Genomic DNA, 25,663 nt, shown 5'->3' with positions numbered 1-25,663 from the left:
CAATGCCACACATCTGGATTAAAAACATAAAGCAAGCAGGCTGTTTACACATAACACATTAAGATAGGTTCATTGCTTGAAGGAAAGCCATAGGAGATACAAGATGAGTACAGTTCATTTTAAATTTGAAACTTTGAGCACCCCATTAAAATCAATATAAAAGCAAAAAAATAAAAAAAATAAAAAAATACTTTAAAGCATTATCTTGTATCACAGAGTATCTCCTAAAATATAATTGTTTAATTTAATTTGAGTTTATTTGATTAGGAAAATGCACATTAATCAACATTTCAACAGCGTGCCTCAATGTAAATATGCTGGAGTTAGCACAATGAGCCAAAGTCCCCGGGAATGGGCATCAAGTGAGAACAGATTATTCATGAGTACATGACTGGTTTGTTTTTAACCAATGTTTAACTGTTTTTTTTAAGGTACCATAGTTTTTAAGCTCCCTATTGTGAGCTGGCAGTTTATTCCAGGACCGTGTTCCTCTGACAGACACTACCATTTGGCTGATTTTGTTTTTTCGTCTCGGTACATCAGAGTCCCCTCTAGTTTGTGCTCTAGTATATATCATATTGTGTTTCTTTTTAGTGCGATGATGGAGTGGCAAGCCACGTATTTACACTACATGTGAATGACGTTTAGGTAGATAGTGACAGTGATGGTGGTGATGGAAATAATAATAACCCTTTTGGTATTATCAGTAGTAATGGTAGTATTTTATTGTTTTGGTCACAGTATGAACTATGAACCTAACCCTAACCACTCGGGGTTCTTGCCTAACCCTAACCCACAGTATTTTTTAGTGGACTTAGTTCCTAAACGTAACCCTTAGTTTTTGTCAGTGGACTATATCCCTAACTCTAACCTTTGGGCTTACTCACAATGCACCACCTCTCCCAAACCCGAACCACTCGGGATCCTAATCTTTACTCTCACTTATGCACAAGTGAAAACACTGTAAAAGTAAGTGGTTCTGTGCTAATTATCAGCTAACGATTAACATATCAGCTTGTAAAGACTCATACAGAAGTTAAAAAGGGTGAGAAACACAAATCTAAACATTTTCTAACGAAGCTCTTTTGGTATGAACTCCAAACAGGCGGCGATTCGTTATCATGTTTCAAACAACAACTGTTTGAATCAGTGTGTTATTTGTTGCTTTCAGTCTCCTTTAAAAATCTCAACAAAAGAATGAAAGAAAGAGGACTAAATGCATCATTGTGTGTTTCTAGCATAGTGAACAATGGCATGCCTCACCTTTATATTGAATATATGAGCCTGGTGCTGTTACAAGAGCCCCACTGTAGGTAATAAACTTCCACATCGGCATCATAAATATCCTTGGCTTGTTTATTGCATCTTATCGCACAGTGTGGTCGACAATGCATCATTAATTTAAGAACCTTTCTAATGAATGTGAAATAAAAGACTCTCAAGCAGGCAATTTCTGTGCACTTATCACCAGGAGAGACTGCACAGGCTGTATTTTCAGACTCCTTACCTGGCTGCTTGTGAAACTAGTGAGTTCCGCCGTCTTGCTTTGCTAGCCCCTCATCTTTCACCCGTGACAGAAATTACATGATTCAATGGTCCCGTGCAAGAAGTGATGGGCAGCCGGCTCCAAAATGTTAATAAACACTCACTGTTTTATATAGCCGCCTTCCATTTTTCACCAACAAATACAGCTTTAACCTTGTGTGTTGCCACATACATCCACCGCAGAGGTTACAGCTGTACTGACATCTGCAATTCAATTCAACCCCCTCCCCCCCAAAAAACACCTCATCCTGCACAAAACTACGCGTGAAAACAGGCAAAATGAGATTCAGACGTTGTAAATTATTGTCCTTGTCACTTCTGATCTCATCGATACGTGAAAGCGGAGTATGAAAGCAAATAAAAGGACGGTTAATGATTTTCAGCACTGGTGCTTGACCTTCTGAGCACACGAGCGCTTGTCCTCGAGGTAACGCTCTGGTGCTTCCTGAAGCTATGTCCACCAAGCAGAACGCATCTAGGACTCCAGACAAATGCTCTCATAAAAGCCAGTTTCCAGCATCACTCAATGCTCTTTGACAAAAAACTGCTTGCATGTATGAGCAGAGGGAGCGAGGACTGCATGAGGAAGTTCATCGATTAAGGGGATTTGAATCTATACAAGATAACGATTTGTCTGCAGGATTAAAAAGCCCCACAAGTGAACATTTATGGTCACTGCATTATCTCCCATAACGACATTGTACAAAATTTTGTACAGGCAGCTTGTTCGGATCATTGAATAATGTGCAGTCAGAGCTTCACTCCTTCTCTCCTCCATATGGAATGACAGATTTGCTCTGAATATTGTTATGGTTCTTATCATTTTGTATTGACCTTTCACTTTGATGGATGCTCTCGACTTCCGAGAGGAGACTTTCACAGTGTGGGAGATGAGTCAGAGCTCCTTTTTATCTACAGGTGAAAGCAGACAGAGACATTGAAGCACTTGAATTGATTATGAATCTTTTAATCATCCTAGGAAAGGTTCCCTAAAGTTACCATAGCGATTCAAAGCACTGGTATTTCAAATTAAACGGACATTTGCATTAGAAAGATGTACTGAAATTATATAAAGACTTAATGGAAGGACAGTGTAAGGCCAAGGTCGTCAACTTGCTGTAAGCATGCATGCCTTACAGCAGTGGGAAAATGCTCAACTTATCCAGCAACATGCATCCTATTTGAAGGCAGTGCCATCTAGTGGAAGTTATCTGCAAGTACAGAATCTCTTTTATATTAAATACTCACAAGACTCAGCCCTCTGTGTTTTAAGCCCTGTATATTTGTCAGGTCAAATATGACCTCTTTTGACATTTATTAAAAAAAATAAAATAAATAATAATAATAATAATAATAATAATAATAATAATAATAATAATAATAATAATAATAATAATAAAAATGATAACTTGATTTGGCACCTTTTAAAATCAATGATATACAAAGTGCTTGACAGACAGCAGGGCATACATAAGAACAGAGCATCAGAGCTCAACAGTAAACAGAGTTTTAGCAACAATTAAAATTAGACGTCAAGAACACAGAGAGAACCCAAACAATAACTTAACCTGTCATCACGGGGAACTGGCTACAAGCAGAAAAAAGGAATAAAGCACTAAAAGAAGAGTAATAGCAATAGCATGAAATAAAAGCAATACAGAGATTAAATCATCAATATAGATAAAGCACTTGAAGATCAGAATGATTAAAGAAATGAAAAGAGAATTAACAAAGTTCAGAATCTAAAAGACAATAACAAGAGATAACAGCATTAAAAGAGATAAAAGCATTATGCAGAAAGAACCAGTAAAATTAAATAAATAAATAACAGTATTAATAAATAATGAATAAAAACAATGAAAGCAGTAAATTAGGTATTAGGACAGTAAAACAATTATAGGAAATTTAGATGGGATTAAAAAGTATAATAATAATGATAATAATATGAATATGAATAATTATAATAATAATACTGATGATGATAATAATAATAATAATAATAATAATAATAATAATAATAATAATAATAATAATAATAATAATAATAATAATAATAAAGGCAGTAAGAATCACCAGTTTAGACACCAGTAGAAACAGGCTAAGTTTAATTTTAGCATAAAATTTGACAACTATTGTGACCCCCCTTGAAAAACAAGAACATATTTTAAGATGTTGTACTTTTGTGCAGATGCTACAAATTATTGCACATTTATTGAGATGTGTTGAAATAGATCCTCCAGAGTGGGTTGAATCTAAAAAAAAAGTGATGGTAAAGGGAATTTATTGAAACTTAATTTGCCATGTCTGTTTGTGTATTGAGATACAGTAGTGACAGAGTATAAGGGATACCTCAACATGAGGACTGCCTGTGTTCCCACTACATGTATGCAGGGTCACTCACAGAACCTGGGCAAATTTCAGTCTGGAACACTCTCGTCTTACATTTATTACCGAAAGGAAATACACTTATTCTTGTTGCTATAGGCTCTGCTTTTTAAAGTTGTCCCCGGGTTAGTCGCGCAGTATGCTTTGGCTTACCAGGGAGAGCATTGCAAAATCCCCTGCGAGGGTGAAAACAGACATTTAGACTAGATAGGAAGAGGCTGAGGTGGAGGAGGCACAGCTTCACCGGCAGCAGCAGCAGCATAGGTAATGCAGGTAATGCTCAGATAAAGACTACTTATAAAGGACTAATGCATTGTGATCATGGGAGGCAGCATCTTCTGTTTTATTTTGTGTTGTGTTTAAGATTTAAGACCACAAGGTGGAGCTCTTTATCTTTTTTTATCTGTAGAGAATCATGATGCTCTGATTTCCTCTAACCTGTGCTTTCTTTATCACTCATACTTCAACAACCTGCACACAAACATGCAGTTTGAAGCTGTGAAGCTCTGCAGTGGAAATCACACAAATCTAACCCTTCTATGTGTGTCATGAATAATGAAGTGCTAATCGTCCAACAAAAAAAGTCTCACATCCTGAGGGGCTTTCAGGCGTCTTATTCAAACTCTTTGTGTAACAACATTATGCAAGTCATATTCAGTGTTGCTCAAACTGTTATGTGACTCATTGTGTATGATTTATGTGTACGCCGCTGTTCAAATATGCTTGTTGAGAGAGTGAACCGTTTAATAAGCGCACATATTGACGATCCAAACACCAATGCATCAGCTGCACTTCATTGCTGTCAGTAATATGCAGATTCTGTTTGTTTAAATGTTTTTATTTGAGGAGGATTTGACGGCTCAAAAGGCTGTTCTGACGAGACTGTCAGCCTTGTGTTTGTTGTCAGTTCTGGTAAACAGGCTTGATGGACAAAGTGTTTTAATGAGCTCTAAATCAGAAGTGAACCAAAGTGACTTTTTGCACAGATAAATATTATCTATACAAGAAAAGTGTTTTGTTCTGCACAGTTTATTGATGCAGCATCAGTGCAGGTTAGTTTGAGTTATTCAGTGCTTTTTGGGGTTACTTCCTCTTCGTCTACTTTAATGCAGTTCATGTGAAATAAATGAAATAAATTGCCGTAAACGATCAGAGATTTAATGAATGAATCCTAATCAGTTTGGAAGCGCAGAGGAAGGATGCAGCTTGGTGGTCTTAATATGATGGTTCTGATCTGAGAAGAGGAACAAACATAGTTTGCATAATAAGCTATATTTTAAAACCATCACAGTTGAGCTTATTATGTCTGACATTTAAAATCTGCCTGAAAATGCAAATGAGGCGACTAAGTGGTTCCCTGCCAGAATTTCAAATTACAAATCAGAAAGTACATTTGTACGGAAAAGACAAATGGGACAAACAGCTGAGCGGCTGAGAGTCATTTCCAAGACACTGTCCAACCTCTGGTGAAAGTATGAGCACTGACTATTATGATGCATTTAAAATGTTCAAACTGAAAACAAATTTGACATGATTAAAAGTTTGCTCAGCTCATTTTCTTGTTGAAAGTTCTTTAAAAGGACGAGGGCAAAAGCATTATCACAGCTGGAGTGCTGGTTAAGCTCATTTGGTAGAGTAGGCACCCCATGTACAGAGGCTACAGGCCTCGTCACGCTGATGGAGCGATCAAGTCCTGGTCCCAGCCATAGACTGTATAAATAATGGACGTAGTATCCTTGACATCACCAATCTGTTCCTGAGCCCTGTTTTCGTCGGCGGCAGCCATATTGGAAATGCGGAACTCAACCAGGCATAGTGTGAAGTAAAGAGGCAGGGTTTGAGCCTCCTAGCCAACAGCTGTGTCCCCGTCTGTGAGTCAAATCAGTCTTATTTGGGCAAAAACTCATAATCTTAATGTCTTTTGAACCGTCGTGTTAGAAAAAAAATCACCCCCTGTACAGTATGTGCCAATAGAGAAATTAGCTACGTAGAGCCAAGCCGTTTTTTGAACCAGGCTGTAAACATGTTTATTAATGCTGTAAAGATCGTCTTTTTTGAATTGGTGTGTATGTGGTTTTCGGTGTTTCTGCAACCAGCCTCAAGTGGATTCCCGATGAACTGCAGTTTATAACACTTCTACATGGGCTTCATATTTTAAGCCGGAGGTTGCCGCTTGGTCCCAACATGATTTGGTGCATGTCAATCCCCCTTTCCTCTCCCCATGTTTCCTGTCTCTCCAAAGCTGTCCAATCAGATAAAAAAAATCATAAAAAAGAATAAAAGATGCTAGCTTAACTCTGTCCAACATTGAAAGACAGTGTATCATCACATTCTATCTTGTTGTTTTGAATGAGGAACTCAAATTTATAGAGAACTGGGTTCAGTGCACTTAGTGTCAAAGTTTCTCTTTCCAGAGAACCAATCTTTGTTCCAAGAAATCCCTTCTCCCTGACAGGAAATACTTCCCCATTAACCGTCTCTAAAACCACAACTCCTTGTTCTGACTCATTGGTTTTTGCATTTACGATACAAACAAAGGCTATGATGTCTTAATGTTGTAGCTTTGGAGATTCTGGTAGATAATAGATTTTATTTTACCATTGGGAAAAAGGCAAGATCCTTCCATTCTACATGCTAAGCTAACTGTCTTCTAGCTTAGCATTCATATTAAAGGAATTGATATGAGAGTGCCACAGATTTGTTTTTATCACAATACAGATAAAGAAATGGAATACAGAGATCAAGAGGAGCCAGAACTTCTAGAATTTGTAGTATGAATCTCTGTCACAATTTCATTGACATGGGGCACTGGTGGCCTAGCGGTCTAAGCATCCCAGGTATAGAGGCCATAGTCCTTGTCGCAGAGGTCGCCGGTTCGATTCCAGGCCAGTTGACCATTTACTGCATGTCTTACACCACTCTCTACTCCCCACATTTCCTGCCTCTCTTCAGCTGTCCTATCCAATAAAGGCAAAAAAAGCCCCAAAATGAATCTTTAAAAAAGCAAAGTCCCAATGACATTACTGCTTAATGCTAGTAACTCAAAATCAAATGTAAAATATGATACCACTCAAGTGGACTGTACTTGTCCAAGTATACAAGCACCAGGCCAAAAATAGATGAATTAGTTACCGTAGCAGGGATGGCCCGCTATGGTAGGTGGCGATTTTAGCCATCTACCACTCCCAGTAGACCTATTACAGCAGATGCCATAAACCATGTTTTATGATTTATAAAAAGATGACTTTGGCTTTTAGCAAAAGTTCATAAAAGCCTATGAAATTCATGGAGAATTGAAGAGATGGCTCAGTGTGACTATGACTATGACATCAGTTTATTCCTATAGTGAACGGCTATTCATACAGATAATCAAAAAACTCCCTCACCTGTAATCAAAGAAACCACTCCACTTCAGACCTGAACACTGAGACCTGTCATAGGATTGATTTGTGTAATGCATTAGTCAGTTCAGCTTGAATTGAAAGAGGAATAGAAATCAGCTGTGGCTTTTGAAACGGAGACCGAGTGTATTCGGTCGTAGTGTGTGTCTCTCTCTGTGTGTGTGTGTGTGTGTGTGTGTGTGTGTGTGTGTGTGTGTGTGTGTGTGTGTGTGTGTGTGTGGTCTCCTTGGAGATAAAGGGGAGAGCACTTGTAATGGATACTTAGCTCTGAATGAGTTATTGGCTGTTTGTTATTCTCTGTTGAGGGAACCAATTTGAGGGCTGCAGAGCAATTAGCTATTTATGCACAGTGCCCTGAAGAATAAGTATGGAGACACCTAAGAGGGACCATCTCGGAGTCAAAAGCCTGAATACACCTCTCTAATACTAAACATTTCCTTTTGTGTTTGGCCTGGCTGTAAAGTATCATCAGAGGATTTAATTGTGTTTCAAGAGGAGAGAGCTTCATGATGGCTAATAATAGAGTGTATTACCCCTCTACTTAAAGAGCTACCATTAAACTATAGCTAGGTTATGTTATGGCGCCATGGGGGGAAATGGTCCGCTTCAAGTTCCCATAAAATATCGAACTGGGCGTCATGATGAATATTCATAAATTGCTTTAATGAAGACCTCACATTGATTAAGCCTTTTCTAATGGGCTGAATCACAGTGAATGCCAGAATATAATTGGATTACGGTGACTTTGGGAAGTACTTTGAGACAGTGCCCACATTGGAAATGAAGATGTGCGGCCCGCTGACGGCATAATTGACAAGGATGAAGATGGATGGATTCAGGCGACTCCCCTGCTCTTCCTGCCCGAAGCAGAGGAGCATACAGCTGTGGCCCGCACACACCGAGGCAAGATTTAATTAGCTTCAAAGGCCTGTTTTAGAAAAACCTGGTCCTGCCTGGAGTCAGTGGAAAAGGAAAAGATTTGTATCCCATTTAATTTCAGAGAAGATAGAGCTGGCACCAATTTTAGAAATACCTCAGAGGCAATATTTGAGAAATAACTAATTGAGGCCACTTTTATCAGTGATTCAAGGAAAAGTTTAGAAGTCCGGGAAAAGATAAGAGTCAGGAGTTGGTCACCTTCACTAATTTCAGAAAGTTAAAGTGGGTTGAGGAGTAGATCCAAGATGGCTCACCCGCTCTGATTCCTGAGGCATCACACACTCAATAAAACGAATGAGCTGAGTTTTTCACTTTATACAATTTATTTGCTGCTTACTTAAGTAATGTGTGTGTGTTGGATTGAAATGTGCTTTTCTAAGATGGAGCTGCAGTTTTTGCTTTTAAATTACTTGATACAATAACATGGAACCTGTTGACAAAATATATTTAGGTAAAGTCAATGTTTAAATTTTTTGAGTGTAGATGATCAAGGTAAGATGACAATAGTATACAATATAATACACTACACTCTGATACGATACATTTTGATACGATAAGATACATTATAAAATTATACAATACGGTATGATACAATATGATGCTATACAATACAATATTAACCCACCTGTTATGTTTGTTTCTCAGGAACAACAATAATGTTCCTGGGTCAATTTGATCAGGGGCATATTTAGTTATCCAAAAGTGTCAGAACCCCAAAAAAATCCCAATAAACGTTTTTTAAATATCCTTATTAACTCCATTACTAAACATTTAAATCAACATTTAGTGCATTGGTGCTCTTTAACTCTCACAGATCATGGTTCAATGAGGATAATTTATTTGTTTTTCATTAATATTCATGTTAAAATTTTAAAAAGTACACTCCTGGTAGAACTCCCTTGCAGAGAATCTTGATATGTTTTGCCCCATCCCTGCTGAGTGTTCACTCAATGTGGGTGGAGTTTGCCCACAGGAACAGAGAAGGTGGGGTGAAATATGTCACACAGTTGCAAAGAAACAATTATTATTGGACACTTCTGATTCCTTTTACGGTCCACTTTGACTACCGGGTCAAATTGACCCACTAACAGTATCTGTGTAATATAAACGTGCAGGTGGGGGTTGCAAATATGTGAAATGAACCATTTTTATTTCATATGTTGATTACGCTAATTAAACCAAGCAAAATAAGTTTCATACAGAAAAAATACTTTTAACAATTTTCTTTTGATTTTTGAAATGGGTCAATCTGACCCGGAACATAACAGGAGGGTTAGGCAATGCAATACAATACGTTAAAATGATACAATATGTTTCCAAAGTACAATAAATTGATAGGATTTGACACTTTGTGACAAAGTGTTTATGTTTAACTAACCAGAATGAAGAAGTTTTGTATGGCTACATAAAAGTGAACTTTCATTTGTTTTGTTTGTTAGGCTGAGATTTAAGACCTGAAAGTACTACCTATAACAAGTTATGATGACAAATGTTAACATTTGTGATGACAAAAATATTAAATCTTCATTTATCAGAAAAACAAAGACAGACTTATGTCATTTTGATTATTTTGCACAATCATCACCTACAGTTACATGTAGAGACCTGAGCTCAATCTTCCTCTTATAGAAAGAGGGGTACTTTATTAATCCCCAGGGGGGAAATTCAATTTTTTCACTCATGCTATTTTTGGACATGCTACACATACAGTTTTTTTGGTACATACAAATGCACACACATGCAGTGAACATGCTTAGGGAGAGATGTCAGAGTGAGAATACTGCCGTCAACCAACGCACCCCGAGCAGTTGGGGGTTTGGTGCCTTGCTCAAGGGCACCTCGGCAGTGCCCAGGCAGGTGAACCAGCACCTCTCCAGCCACCAGTCCACTTGCCAAACTTCGTCCATGCTGGGACTCGAACCGGCAACCCTTCGGTTCCCAAGCCAAGTCACTATGGACTGAGCTACTGCCGCCCCAAACGTTAGTTCCCATACTGGGAATCGAACCCGGGCCGCCTGGGTGAAAACCAGGAATCCTAACCGCTAGACCATATGGGAAATATACCTCATATATATACCTCATTGTTTAAAAAACATTAATTCTTCAATGCATTCTTCATTGAATGGTTTTCACCAAATTCACATCCATTGTAAACTAACACATTTATTGCTTCAATAATATTCCTAACCAGCCGAGTGTCAGCTAATGTCAAAAATCATCCCTGTTCAGATTGCAAAAACGTCTCTAGACTAAGCTCATTACGCTTTAAAAACCCCACTGAACCTCTACATATATAAATCACGGCACAGTACCAAATTATGCAAATCCCTTTCTTTCTTAATCACGTCTACATCCCACTGAAACGTGAAAGCCTGCATTAGTCTGTTAGTGGAGCATTTACAACAGCTGACGGCCCGTCCAGAAGCATCACTGTGAGGCAAAGAAATCGCTGTAGTCATACATAAACTGCTTTATGTGACGCGCCGAGCACAGCATGGGACAAAGCCTGCTGGATATGTTATCACTGGGAGAGGCAGGAACACAGCTGTAGCATGTGGTCGCAGAATTTGCGCTAATGAATGAGGTGATAGGCAAGCTGCAGAAGCAGAGCTGACGTCTCCTGGGTCTGATTAGACTGTCGCTTTAATGGGCTTTTTGGGCAGATCCGCAGATATGTGCCTATTAGCTTGTCTTCTTGTTGATAAATACTTGACTCTCATGTAGATTTGGGCTTAAAACTTCTTGTAAAACAAGAATAGATTAAAATACTTTTAAGACTGTATTTTCTTTGACCTCTATGGCCCTTCTATTCCTGATGTAATGCATTTATTTTACAGGAAAAGTAAAAAATGTAATCTTCTATTAAAAACCTGCAGAAATAACAGCTGACATCACCCTCAACGTGCGGTTTCAGAAAATCTTGGCCTGAAAAGATCTCCTTTTTATGTCATTACCGCTCCTCCCTTCTTAAGTGTTTTCTGAAACTTCCCAAATCTACACACTTACAGTCTTTGCAAAGCTTTGCTAAATTATAGAAAGGTTGAATTTTCCAATTGTGTAATAAGAAGAAATGTTACACAATTTTCTAGCATCATGAAAAATCACCTGGTTGAACCCTTGAGTAGGGAACATGTGAGAACTTTAGTGATGTGTCATGATCAAAAGCTGCGGCTCTGAGAGCTGATGCTTTATAGTGAATCAGAAGAGCTGGCTCGCATTGAAAGAGAGGCGGCTCCCAGTTTTTTCCTTTCGCTGCTTAGCTCTCACAGTGCTCAGCTCTGCTTGAGTTTGGTTCTGGTTCTGTTTGCTTGATTTGGTGGTTTCCTGTGCTTTTGGAGCCAGCCTCTAGTGGACACTCGAGGAACTGCACTTTTTGGTTCTGGTTCTGTTTGCTTGAGTTTGGTTCTGGTTCTGTTTGCTTGAGTTTGCTTGAGTTTTGTTCTGACTCTGGTTCTGTTTGCTTGAGTTTGGCTCTGGTTCTGTTTGCCTAAGTTGGTTCTGGTTCTGTTTGCTTGAGTTGGTTCTGATCTGTTTGCTTGAGTTGGTTCTGGTTCTGTTTGCTTGAGTTTGGTTCTGGTTCTGTTTGCTTGAGTTTGGTTCTGGTTCTGGTTCTGTTTGCTTGAGTTTGGTTCTGACTGGTTCTGTTTGCTTGAGTTTGGTTCTGGTTCTGTTTGCTTGAATTTGGTTCTGGTTCTGTTTGCTTGAGTTTGGTTCTGACTCTGGTTCTGTTTGCTTGAGTTTGGTTCTGGTTCTGTTTGCCTAAGTTGGTTCTGGTTCTGTTTGCTTGAGTTGGTTCTGGTTCTGTTTGCTTGAGTTTGGTTCTGGTTCTGTTTGCTTGAGTTGGTGCTGGTTCTGTTTGCTTGTTTTTTGGTTCTGGTTCTGTTTGCCTGAGTTTGATTCTGGTTCTGTTTGCCTGAGTTTGATTCTGGTTCTGTTAGCTTGAGTTGGTTCTGGTTCTGTTTGCTTGAGTTGGTTCTGGTTCTGTTTGCTTGAGTTTGGTTCTGGTTCTGTTTGCTTGAGTTGGTGCTGGTTCTGTTTGCTTGAGTTTGATTCTGGTTATGTTTGCCTGAGTTTGATTCTGGTTCTGTTTGCCTGAGTTTGATTCTGGTTCTGTTTGCTTGAGTTGGTTCTGGTTCTGTTTGCTTGAGATTGGTTCTGGTTCTGTTTGCTTGACTTTGGTTCTGGTTCTGTTTGCTTGAGTTGGTTCTGGTTCTGTTTGCTTGAGTTTGGTTCTGGTTCTGTTTGCCTGAGTTTGATTCTGGTTCTGTTTGCTTGAGTCTGTTCTGATCTGTTTGCTTGACTTTGGTTCTGGTTCTGTTTGCTTGAGTTGGTTCTGGTTCTGTTTGCTTGAGTTGGTGCTGGTTCTGTTTGCTTGAGTTTGGTTCTGGTTCTGTTTGCTTGAGTTGGTGCTGGTTCTGTTTGCTTGAGTTGGTTCTGGTTCTGTTTGCTTGAGTTGGTGCTGGTTCTGTTTGCTTGAGTTGGTTCTGTTCTGTTTGCTTGACTTTGGTTCTAGTTCTGTTTTCTTGAGTTTGGTTCTGGTTCTGTTTGCCTGAGTTTGGTTCTGGTTCTGTTTGCTTGTTTTTTGGTTCTGGTTCTGTTTGCTTGAGTTGGTGCTGGTTCTGTTTGCTTGAGTTTGGTTCTGGTTCTGTTTGCTTGAGTTTGGTGGTTTCCTGTGCTTTTCGAGCCAGCCTCTAGTGGACACTCGAGGAACTGCACTTTTTTACATGTCCGCAGGTGGCAACATATTTCCAGATAGGAAGTTGTTATTTGGATACAATACAAAACTATACGATACCATACGAAACCACATGATACAACACAACATAGTACGATACGAGATATGATACAACACACTACCATACAGTACGATATGATCCAATGGAATATGACACATGATTTCATGATAAAAAAATCAAGACACAAATATTCTGCTACAGTTAAAACACAAGAATGATAAATCTTGATATCTAATTTAATTAATGACATTAAATGCCCCAAAAAGGTATAGTGCTAGATTAATGTCATTCTAAGACCACTGTATGACCCGCTGATTTAAGATGGAACAGAAATCAGTTGATAGAGCTATGTAATGTTTAAAACAGTAAGAGACGTCCCTCTAAAGGCTCACTTGATACATCTGAGTGGTTGTGAATACAGAATTAAACTCCTGAAGCACATGTTCCCGTTCAAAGTTTGGCTCTTTATGCATGTGTTGTGAAATATTGACCTTACAAGTCCTCAAGCTATCATTTGAATGAAACCATCCAACAGCTTTAATGTGACAAGCCCCAACTGGACACTGTTGTTTTTATAAGGCACGGCACGGCAGGGAAGGGCAGCTTAACTTATGATTGCATTTCAAACAGAGAGAAACCCTGAAGTGCTTTTGCAAAGAAACAGCAAAGAAAAGCAGTTGACTCAAGTGTTAAGCGGTCAAACAGATTGTGAAACAGTTGTTAAATCATTAACATTTCCTTGTGTCTTGTGGGCTTATTGTGTGTGCTTATGGTGTGTTTGAATTCAAGCTGTAAGATAAGCAAAGAGAATATTTAATTATAAAATTGTGTTGAGATGACAGCACAGGAGAGGAAAATAGAAATAGCTAAGTTGAATGAAAGTGCCTAAAAATCCTGCTGTTAAAAAGGAAGACAGATACAGAGCTGCAGTTACCTAAAGCAGCCAGTAGATGGCATTCATGACAGATGATGCTACTGCAGAGGAGTCTCTGCCTTATTGATTGTCTCATATTCATCGATTTGTTTACCTGCAGCAGACAGGTACTCTATCAAGCTCATATTAGAAGCTTCATGAAAACAGATTTTTTGGAAGTGTGAGCTAAGCTACTCTTGTACCCCATATCGACGAGCGAGCGCATGATCGATCACAGCTCAGAGGATCCTTGAGCGTCATGAAGCCACTCAAAAACAAATAACATCTGCCAGAAATCAAAGCAGACGAAATCTGTTACCTCCTCAGATCCTCTGTCCTAAATCCTTCCCTGTGGAGAATCTCATCATGCACCGTGCTCATTTCCAAAAATCTGCCCCGATCAGGACGGTTAAATGCTCATCCGGTGTGGAGGGAGGAATCTCTGTCCTGAGTCACAGACTGCCTCAGGTCACAGCCTCGTTTTTTAGCTGCATGGTTACTGAGCGTGACGGAAAGAGGGGAAAGGTGTCCTTACCGCTCCTCATTTTCATCTAAAGTTGCAGCAGCAGAGAAGGAGAAAAAAAACAAGACAAATGGGTGGTCAAATGCAGCTCACACTGTGCCATCCTCAGCAGGGTCCCTTTGGGCCAGAGTGGGTCACACACAGCAGAGGTACTCTACTGTTTTACTTTGATTGAAGTACAGAGAGTGCTGTACTTAATAGAAAACCCTTACAGCAGGACTGATTCAACTTCTTTAGGGAAGTAGAAGTGAAAAGGTGCATGCTCTGAAATGTCCTCACTGTATAAAGGTAACGATTATCCCTCTGAAGGATTCATCTCCTCCAAGCTTACTGAATCTCACTTCATATATGGGAGACTACTCAACTTAAGCCATTCTCACTTCAAATAAATAAAGAAATACAGAACATAATGCTTATTAACTTTGCTCTAATGTGCCTTTTTCTCGGATGGGGAATATCCTGCAGCACTGACTTTGCTCTGACGTCAAATCACAAGCAAAGTCTGATGAGACACTCCCTCTTTAACCTTTGATACCTGGCTTTCATACTAATAATTCAGCTCTGTCAAAGATGTGATTATGATTGATTAAAACCCATAAACAGAGGTAACAAGCCTGCATTCATTGTGGTGTTAGACACATCCAAAAACAAATATTTTAAATGAACACCTGCTCAAGAAGTCGGAACAAAAACTCAGAAACTATGGAAAGAATTTGGTGCCTGATTCTCCCACTTGAATATATCATACAAGCAGGTCCATCCCTCACAAGCTGCATGCCTAATCTAAATGATTTTACCATAAGTTGTCCAAATAGAGTGATCTACACATGTTAGAAAAGTGATGTATTTAAATTAGGATGGTATTTAATGCTGAATAACAAGTCAGGTATGTTAGCTAAAGCAATATTTTGGTGTTCATTAGCATTCAACGTTGATTTAAAAAATCTAGTAACGTTAAACCTGAATTTCCGAATTGAAAGCTTGTGAACCAAAGTACAAAGAATGTTCTTCAAACTTGGACCATCCGAGGAGCACATGAACGCAGCATAATCACATATAGTTGTTAAAAAAAAGCTGAAAGATTTTCGGAATACTGTTTTGATTAGAGACTCAAAAAACTAAAAAGATACCAAAATGGATCAAGGTTTCTTTAAGGACCGCATTATCACTCTGTTACAACAAAAGCGTTGATATAATGGATTAAGATGAGACAAGATCGAGTACTGTCAGTAAAAGCTGATTTATACTTCTGCGTTGAATCAACGGCGTACCCTACGCCGGGGGTCCGCGTAGCTCCCGTACCTACGCCGAGGCCTACGCACGTAGCTGACGTGCACCTCCTCCAAAATGTAACTCCCCGTAGAGCCGACGCGGACCTCAAGCTCTGTGATTGGTCCGCTCGGCGGCTTTGTCTTTCCCGCATTTACAACACTTATTTGGACCGATCCCGGACATCGGCCGCACATCGGCCGTGTATTTCATCTCCTCCTCTCTATTCTTCATGTAATCATGTCTGTATGATAAACAGCAACATGTATCAGCTGTAGATTAACATAACACGCTCTGAATCTCTGTGGAAAAGTAAACAGAGATCGTAGCGGGACCGGAAGCAGGCGGCCGGCTATCAGAGAGACCACACTGCCCTCAGGCGTTTCGGCGGAGAATTGCTGCGCGACACAGACACACCGACACACAAGTATGTGGGGCTCATGTCCGCGTCAGCCCCTGCTGCGTAGGGGAGACGCAGAAGTATAAATCAGCCTTTACACGTACATCCTTCACCAAAGAGCACATCTAGCGAGCTGTTTTTGTGTGCTTCTTCTTCTACATTTTTTCAGCCGACACTGCTTGCATTCCCAAAGTTTGTTGGTTCCCTTTTACCCGAATTAAAAGTCCTCTCAGTCACAAATATCTGTCTCAGGAATGGTCTCCTCCTCAGTTCAAGTTTTGCTTTTGTCTGTTTCGTCATGTCTCTGTCTATCGTCTTTTATGTTGTAGCATGTCGTGATGTCATATTTTTCAGGAGTCAAAATCATGTCTTCTTTGTGTTCTTATCTCTGTCTTGATGTTTGGATGGTGACATGCAATTAAACAAATTATTAAAGTAATCAATATTTCTCAGTAAGATACAATCTGTCAGTTTTAAGAAATCAGGAGTAGAAAATCAGACATGTCTGTTAAAATGTAGGAGGTAAAAAGTTGTCACTAAAATAAGTACTCAAGGAAAGCACAGACAGATACTTGAAAATGTGTTTACAGTAAAAATATATTTCTTCACTGCAGAGGGTTATAAACCCTGGAGCTCAGAACACAGACATTTGCAGTGTCTTTAAAAACAGACAGAGGGAAAACAAACAGCATCGCTCTGGACCCTGACCTTGTATACATCATGGCTCTTGAGTTGCACTCCCTGTCTCACCCTCAGTGATTCACCCACTCACATAATCTCTCTCCAAACAATGCCTGAAACACTCTTGTTGGAATGTCTCCATGCGAATACCCCACACTTAAACCAAGAGCAGCTGATGAATTCAATAGGAGTGAGTGCTCTCGATGTGGGTCAATGTCGCCGTAACGCATGTCAATGTAAGCGTAACCCTGGTGGAGTGAGGAAGAAGGGGATCAATCGTGGAAATATGTAGGCTGTATATTGTCATCTACCCAACACATGCAGACGCACAAGGCTCACAAGGTTGCAGCGACTCAGTTTAAAACACATTGGAACAGTGGTGAAGCACAAACTTTTTTTAAGTCACAATTCACAGGCAAATACAGTCTGAAAAAGTGTGTTTGACCTTGCGTCTATCGCCACTTCAAGTTTCCAGAATAACAAAAACATCTCAGCCATTAGAGCAAAATAAATAAGGGATAAATGCTCCCTGTCACTTGCTCTTTGTATTCATCCCTTTCAGTGGAGTCATCTGAAAGCTTTTTGTCGTTGATGTTTTTCGAGGGATGAAGGAGCGGCCTTTGTTTTCATTGCCGCCTCCCCAATGTGGTGTTTTGATAACTTTCGCTTTTGAAGAATGAGAGAGAGCGAATGAGGCAATCAGTGTTCCTTCAAGAGGAGGGGGGGTGGCTGCACGAGCAACCATGCAATATTAATCCTATCTGCGGAGGTGGTTTGGCTTCCAGGCCCCCCCCCTCCCTCCCAAGGGTACTTCTCCATTACCTCTCCCTGCTTATCTCCCATTCCTTGCTACTCCATTATAAAGCCTAGTCCAACTCCAGCAAAAGTTACGCTGAGGCTTATATTCTAGTCATTTCTCCCCCTCTTGAAGACTGAAGAGTTTCTGTTGTATAAGTGATCAAGAAGGCTGAAGCTGCTTTAACAAGGCATCATGAATACTGTGTTTACTCTTATACACATTGGATGAAAAATATTCAAATATTGCTAATTATTTTCATGATGTTCAGTATCTCACAAAGTGAGTACACTCCTCACATTTCTGCACATATTTATGTATATCTTTTCATGGGACAACACTGAAGAAATTACACTTTGATATAATGTAAAGTAGTCAGTGTACAGCTTGTATAACAGTGTAAATTTACTGTCCCCTCAAAATAACTCAACATACATCCATTAATGTCTAAACCACCGACAACAAAAGTGAGTACACCCCTAAGTGGAAATGTCCAGATTGGGCACAAAGTGTCAATATTTTGTGTGGCCACCATTATTTTCCAGCACTGCCTTAACCCTATTGGGCATGGAGCTCACCAGAGCTTCACAGGTTGCCACTGGAATCCTCTTCCACTCCTCCATGATGACATCACGGAGCTGGTGGATGCTAGAGACCTTGCGCTCCTCCACCTTCCATTTGAGGATGCCCAACAGATGCTCAATAGGGTTCAGGTCTGGAGACATGCTTGGCCACTCCATCTCCTTTACCCTCAGCTTCTTTAGCAAGGCAGGGGCCGTCTTGGAGGTGTGTTTGGGGTCATTATCATGCTGGAATACTGCCCTGTGGCCCAGTTTTTGAAGGGAGGGGATCATGCTCTTCTTCAGTATGTCTCAGTACATGTTGGCATTCATGGTTCCCTCAATGAACTGTAGCTCCCCAGTGCCGGCAGCACTCATGCAGACCCAGACCATGACACTCCCACCACCATGCTTGACTGTAGGCAAGACACACTTGTCTTTGTACTCCTCACCTGGTTGCACCAATAAGTTTATCTTGGTCTCATCAGACCACAAGACATGGTTCCAGTAATCCATGTCCTTAGTCTGCTTGTCTTTAGCAAACTGTTTGCAAACTTTCTTGTGCATCATCTTTAGAAGAAATGTGAGGGGTGTACTCACTTTTGTGAGATACTGTAATTCACTATTGGAGCGGAAAATGCTAAGTGATTGTTTAAATGTAAGCCCAGATATTCTCCATACATGTTAAAGATGTTTAGCTGTAGATAGGAAGCTTGTAATATAAGATACTGAAAATGCTGTTAATACAAAGCCTCAGAAACTGTCACAGACAATTATTAACAATGTAGAAAGTCATTCCTTTTATTTAATTGTCTGATTTACTCTTCATCGTTGCATTACACTGACTTGTGACAGAAAATAATTTTGTTTGACAACGAGAAGAATCCAGTCTTCAGTTTTGCTGAAAACTGTCTCGTCTGTTTAAGTGTCAAGCCAGGGTCCTTGCAAATACACTCTGATTGTTAAGCATAGCATGAAAAACAGGATTAAAGTGAAGTTTGTTTAAAGGGCTGATACCACTGTGTGCTTGAATGAAAGCTGCTGAGTGCTTATAATTAATTCTGACATCCAGTATCTGTACATTATAAAGTTTTATGCCCAAATGAAAGACAGAGCTCAAAGCGTCTCACGAATCATTTTGTTTGTGTCACTCTGAGTTAACATCCAAAAGGTATCAGTCTTAAATATCTGGAATGGTAAATGGTAAATGGACTTGTTCTTATACAGCGCTTTTCTAGTCTGTCTGACTACTCAAAGCGCTTTTACACACTACTCGTTGCATTCACACCAGATTCACTCACTGATGGTAGAGGCTGCTATAGTGAGGGACCATCAGTATTAGCTATTCTTATTCGTACACATTCACATAACGCTGAACAATTTGGGGTGCAGTGCCAAGGACACTTACTCAAGGACACTTCGGCATGTGACTGAAGGAGCTGGGTTCGAACCGCTAACCTTCCGATTGATAGACAACGGACTCTACCCACTGAGCCACAGCCGCCCCAAATGAAATTCACAGAACATCTACAGAAGTTAACACTAAAAGGTGCCTGTTTTGTAGTGATCCATTTGAAAGCTGCTCTACAAAGGTAGCATGCTATCCATCATATGCACTCAGCATCTTTTTTATCAGACAAAGCTTGGATGCAAGCTTCATTTTCACGCATTGGGATGTGCACAAAGGTTTTAGAAATGTCGAAGCCCATGGAATGCATTTTTATTTACATGTGGTCTTTTTTTGTCTGTAGCTTTTAAATATATTTGGGGACATTTTTAGCTATACTGAAATGTGTAAAACCAAGAGTGTGACAGTCTTCCTTTGGTCATGCAGATGTAACTTTTCCTGCGGTCTCATCTTTTCCAATCTGAAACGATGAAGCCCATGCGGAAGTGTTATAAACTGCAATACATCGAGAATCCGCTTGAGGCTGGCTGCAGAAACAAAGGAAACCACATACACACTCATTCAAAAAAGACGATCTTTGCAGCATTAATAAACATGTTTACAGCCTGGTAAAAAAAAAATGTTTTTGGTCGGAATAGCGACACACTGTACAGGGGGTGATTTTTTTCATAACTCATATCTTTTGAAGATATTACACTTCCAAGTTTTGCCTAATTTTGGAATGGCTGACTTGACTGACAGGCGCCTCAGTTCCATGTCTTTGCATAACCCAAACCCTAGATCAACCAAAGTTGGGTAGAGTCAGAATTTCCAATATGGCAACCGCCAATGATCGGCTTCAGAACACTGCTTCAGAAACAAAGGGGTAAAGTCACGGACATTACCTCCATTGATTATTCAGTGTATGACTATAAATTTAGCTGTGCAGGTTTGGCTACATAGAGGAAATGGATGCTGACGTAGTTCTTTGATACCTGACCAACCACAAGGGCTGAAAAGGCTTGATGACTGAATGTGGTGGATGGCGGACTGCCGGACAATTAGTCATGAAATCAAGTCCTTCTATCCTCTTTCAGCTTTGTTGTTGGTGACTATTATACGGTGTGATACACTCATTTTAACCGTAACATATAATATGGGACTTACAAATCGCCGTTGATATGAGTGTGATGAGGGAGGGTTAGGGTGAATGTTATGGCAGTCGAACTTTAAAGTAATTATATATTCTTTGCAAAAGGTTCAAACTTGTACGAAATGTATATCATGTATATATAATATTGACACAATAAAGTATATATATAAAAAAGAGTAATTATATATTTTTTGCTAATTTAATCGGAAACAGAAAAGTAACTTTTAGTTAAAAATATTAAATAGAGACTGCTGCATCAAAAGGAAATGCATTGACACTGAAATAAAGTAAGATTATTAAAACACATCAAATTTGTACTTTCACTGCATACAGCCAACTTTGTACTTAAAACCTTCCCAATTCTACATACCACCCCATCTAAGAGCCAGCTTTAAAATATAAATGAGAAAATTTGAATCTGCTCTTAACATTTTCTACAGAAACTGTTCAACAGATGCGATAGTTGGGAGTTACATGGTTTTATTTTAGAACGGGCTGACAGTGATTTTAAAATCTATATATGATTCATAAGAGCATGTTGAAAAGCAAGGGCTGTCAAAGCTGGCAGATTGGATTTAAAATGGCTCTAATACTTTGATGGCCTAAACGTCACTAAACATCCTGGTTAATTAGGAAAATTCATTGCAGACATGTTTGCAGAGCGATGCAGACAGATGATTAACTGCCATCTGGCCATACATTAATAACTCAATTTCTGCTGTGACGTGCCTAAATTGGAAACAACTTGGCTGAAAAACCAAACTTCAGTTTGTATTTGTATTGTGGGCTTGCTGAGGATAATTGAATGTACACAGGGCCCCGTCTCTGGGTGTGAATATGCAAGACGTGGCAGGAAGAAAATTAACAGCTCTTGTCCACAAGGCCTCTTTAGAGCGACTGTATCCCACTAGCACAGGAACACTCTCCAGTTGCACTATCAACAGTTTTAAATATTTAATAGCGTCTGTCACAGGATCTCGCTTTTGACATTGACGCCAACCTTTACAAGATGAGCTGCCAAGTGTTTCTGTTACATGACCTCTCAAAGCAAGTCTTTCTCAAGCACTGCACTTCAAAGATTAAATAGTTTGGAGCTTAATCAGAGCAGATTGAACAAATAAAAGGCCGACATTAAACATGTTCATACACCAATTTTATTTCATTCTACTACAGATTACAACACTTCAATTTGTGAACTGGCCACTAGCAACTAAAAATCAGATACCAGTGAACCCTCAAGAAGTAATAGCTTTGCACTCAGTCGCCCCTTATGGGTGTGACACAATTGCTAATTAGAATTGGCTGCTTCAGATAATTACTTTTTCACTCTAAAGATCTGACAGTCAGTCCTAAAAAGTGTTGTTGGTAACACATTACGAAGTAACATTTTACTACAACTCCTCTACTATTAGCCATAACATTAACAGTGTATCTTGTTACTTTTCACATTCCATAGCATTATTAAAATTACAGAAATCTACAAGGAGTCATGACTCGTTACTTCACGTCAAATAGCCGATTACTACTCAAGATTAATCATCCGAATCTGTGAACGAGGCTATGCCTATGTCAACGCAGTAGCATCCAATGAGAAAGGACATCACATTTAACACTCACAATGACTGATGATCATTTAGACTTCAGCTTTCTGACTTAGAAACACTGATATTATATAATCTTGAATTGTTCATCATTGTGTTTTATAGTGTTATTACAGTGTTACTATACATCTAATCTTAGTGATAAAAGCTGCAATTGTATATATAATGTGAGAGTTATCTTGCCTAACATTGCCATAGCAACACTATCTCAGTTATTAATTCAGTATTAGTAGAACTATAGTATTCAGTTAGTAAGTAATTAGGATTCAGTATGATTCACACATCTTTCTAATTGTCTCTTGAAAGCATTTGAGAGACACTGATTTTCCATGAAAGCTTCTATATCCTGTGTTTTTACCTGTTATATTAGCAGATAAGATTATTTTGGAGAGGATGAGATATCTGTGTTAAATTAGGCTCTGAAATAATTTCAGGAACAACAAATGACAGAGGAATACCAAAGTTATTATAAGCCGAGCGTCTTCAAACAAGCTAACCTAACATTATTATTTTCAGTGTAGTGCAAACACTCCATTCTCTGCCATTCTTATTCTTTGCTAATAAAATGCAACAAATGACACAACAATAGACTGTGTGAAATATGGACGTAGTATCCGTGACGTCACCCATCTGTTTCTGAAGAGCTGTTTTTTTTAGGCCAATTGTCGGCGGGAACCATATTGGAAATGTTGAACTCAAAATGAGCAGAAATGAGCTGTCCAGACTACACTCGTCTTTTGTTCCAGGCTGTAAACATGTTTATTTCTGCTGTAAAGATCAGCTTTTTTGAATTGGTGTCTATGTGGTTTCCAGTACTTCCGGAGCCAGCCTCAAGTGGACACTCAATGAACTGCAGTTTTTGACACCTCCGCATTGGCTTCAATTCTCGTGGCCGGTGGTTGCCGCTGGGACACAACCATAGACTGTGTAAAATATGGACGTAGTATCCGTGACGTCACCCATCTGTTCCTGAGCACTGTTTAGAAGCCAATCGACGGCGGCAGCCATATAGGAAATGCGGAACTCAACCAGGCAGAATGTGACGTAAAGGGGCGAGGTTTGAGCCTCTTAGCCAACAGCTATGTGTTCCCGACCGGGAATCAAGTTAGTCATGTCCTTATTTGGGCAAAAACTCGTAATCTTAATATCTTCTGAACGCCGTTTTTTTAACCAGGCTATAAACTTGTTTATCAATCCTGCAAAAATCATCTTTTTCCCATTCATGTCTATGTGGTTTCCTTTGTTTCTGCAGCCAGCCTCAAGCGGATTCTCGATGTATTGCAGTTTATAACACTTCCGCATGGGCTTCATCGTTTGAGACCGGAGGTTGCCGCTTAGACACAACACAATTCTTCTTTGATGTTATGAAAACAGTCATTACCCGAGGCAGCCATTTTACCTCCAAGGTGGCAATACAGAGCAGCTTAGTGTTCTGGAGCGCCGGAGAAAAATGATTATAAGTGTGGCAAGTTTATGTTATCTGATGCTTTTGTTTGGTATGGGATCACTGCAAAGCCAGGCCTATTGCTGATACCCGATCTTGCAATTTAGGAAGTATCAGGAGCATTTCAGATACTGGTTTCAGAACACCTCTACCCGAGGATGGCGTCCCCTGAGTAATAGTCCACTTTGGAAAGAGTTATCATGAGAGGAAGGACCAGGTGACAGGTGAAAAAAAACCCTCTGGTAAGGTGTCTAGAGATGGCTTTATGTGTTCTGGGAGGGTGTTTTTGCCTTGTTGTCTCCTGGACGACCGCCTCTGTGACAAACTCAACACTGAGCATCGGGGACTCTAGAGTGGATCCCAGCTGCAGCAGCAGTGCATCTGTAAATAGCATGTTTTTCTCCCATGTGTCCTTGCTCCTGTTGTAGGATTTTGCTTTGAGAGGCAAAAACAATGAAAAGGTTGCAACACAATCAACAGTGCGACAAGTGGAGTAAGAAAATAGCAGCTTCGTGTTACACAAAAAGCTCCCTGGAAGGCTCGGCACCATTAAAATGCAAGGCTCCCTGGAGTTAACCTGTTTGCACTGTGTCTCGTTCTCTTCTTTTAAATCACACCCAAAATGATAAACAGACATTCACGTCTGAATTCCTGAACATTTGTCTGGCCTATTTTTCGACTTGCCATTATTTTCTAAGCTTATCATGTTTTATTCATTGGGTCAGATTTTGATTTCAATAATCCCATTGTTTTGCTCCAAAAAGTAATCTACATTGCAAATGAGGAATCCGGTGCGCTCATTTTTCTGTGTTTGACAGTCCTGCCAATCCTTCCCCTCATATATGGCAGGGCTTAATTCCTGCTCATTTTTTAATTACCACTGCAGCAGTTCAATATCACAGCCTGATTAAAATGTTATAGGACCTGGGTTCAGCAGTAATTACGGATTGGCTGGCTGGAATGTGCAGAGTAAATTATTTTATTTGAGGAACATAATTACATCTACAAAATGCATCACTGTGAACGATTTAACAGCACCTATCAGTTCTGGAGGGGAGGTTTAATGGGTCATTTTTGTAAGCCCTACTGGACATTATATTGACTGGGAATGAGTGAGGATCCTTGACTGATTTCAGCAGCAGAATTGCTTCTGGCTGTTATGGCGGAGCGGTGGAAGGATTCTCTTCTGAGTAGACAGATTTTATGCAGAAAGCACCAACATTTTCATGAATTACTGCCCGTGGCAAGTGTATCATGTTTTGATGATCCTAGAGGTCACAGAAAACCTGACTCATTGCACATTAAAGATTCATTCATCAGTCGTTTGCAACACTTGTGGGCATATTGTTTTATAGATGATGTGCTAAAACTGTTTCATGCCAAGATAATAATTTGAGAGTAGATGAAACAATAAAGAGCACAAATAAATATGAAAAGAATCATTTCAAAGATAAATTCAGGCGTTAACTACTTTTGAGTCTTTCTCTCATAATCCCTAAATCTCCACAGAGATAAAGGGCGTCTGAAAAGACTTTAGAGTCTGGAGTTACAACACAGATGGTGTTACCAAAAATCACGACTCCTTTTGCAAACTCTTGTTAGACAAAGTTATGCAATTCTATCTTGCAGTGATTTCTTTATTACCTTGCTAGCACACTACCAGTACATTGCTATTCATTTCTCAATGCATTGTTGCCAATACCAATCAAGGCAGATGGCTGTCTAACATGAGTCTGGTTCTGTTGAGGTTTCTGCCTGTTAAAGAAAGTTTTTCCTTGCTACTGTAACTTGCTAAATGCTGCAAAGTGCTCTGCTCATGGTGGATTAAGATGAGATCAGACTGAGTCTTATGCTGTCTGACCTGCTCTGTTTGTAAAAGTGTCTTGAGATAAGGTTTGTTGTGATTTGATTGATTGATTGATTGAAAATT

At 39.6% G+C, this 25,663-nt stretch overlaps 1 protein-coding gene and 1 non-coding gene across 2 annotated transcripts in view; both read right to left on the bottom strand.

The window, feature by feature from the left end:
- The window catches only part of cdh19 (cadherin 19, type 2), a 291,932-nt gene that overhangs the window by 123,254 nt on the left and 143,015 nt on the right, over window positions 1-25,663 (bottom strand). The window lies entirely within an intron of this gene.
- trnae-uuc lies at window positions 10,256-10,327 on the bottom strand. Its single transcript has one exon. It is a non-coding gene; the product is annotated as a tRNA-Glu (tRNA).

This window comes from Notolabrus celidotus, chromosome 17 (genome assembly GCF_009762535.1).
Source record: "Notolabrus celidotus isolate fNotCel1 chromosome 17, fNotCel1.pri, whole genome shotgun sequence".
In the NCBI taxonomy this organism is placed as follows: Eukaryota; Metazoa; Chordata; class Actinopteri; order Labriformes; family Labridae; genus Notolabrus; species Notolabrus celidotus.
Note: the sequence above shows the minus strand (reverse complement) of the source record. Positions and strands in the feature narration are given on the sequence as shown.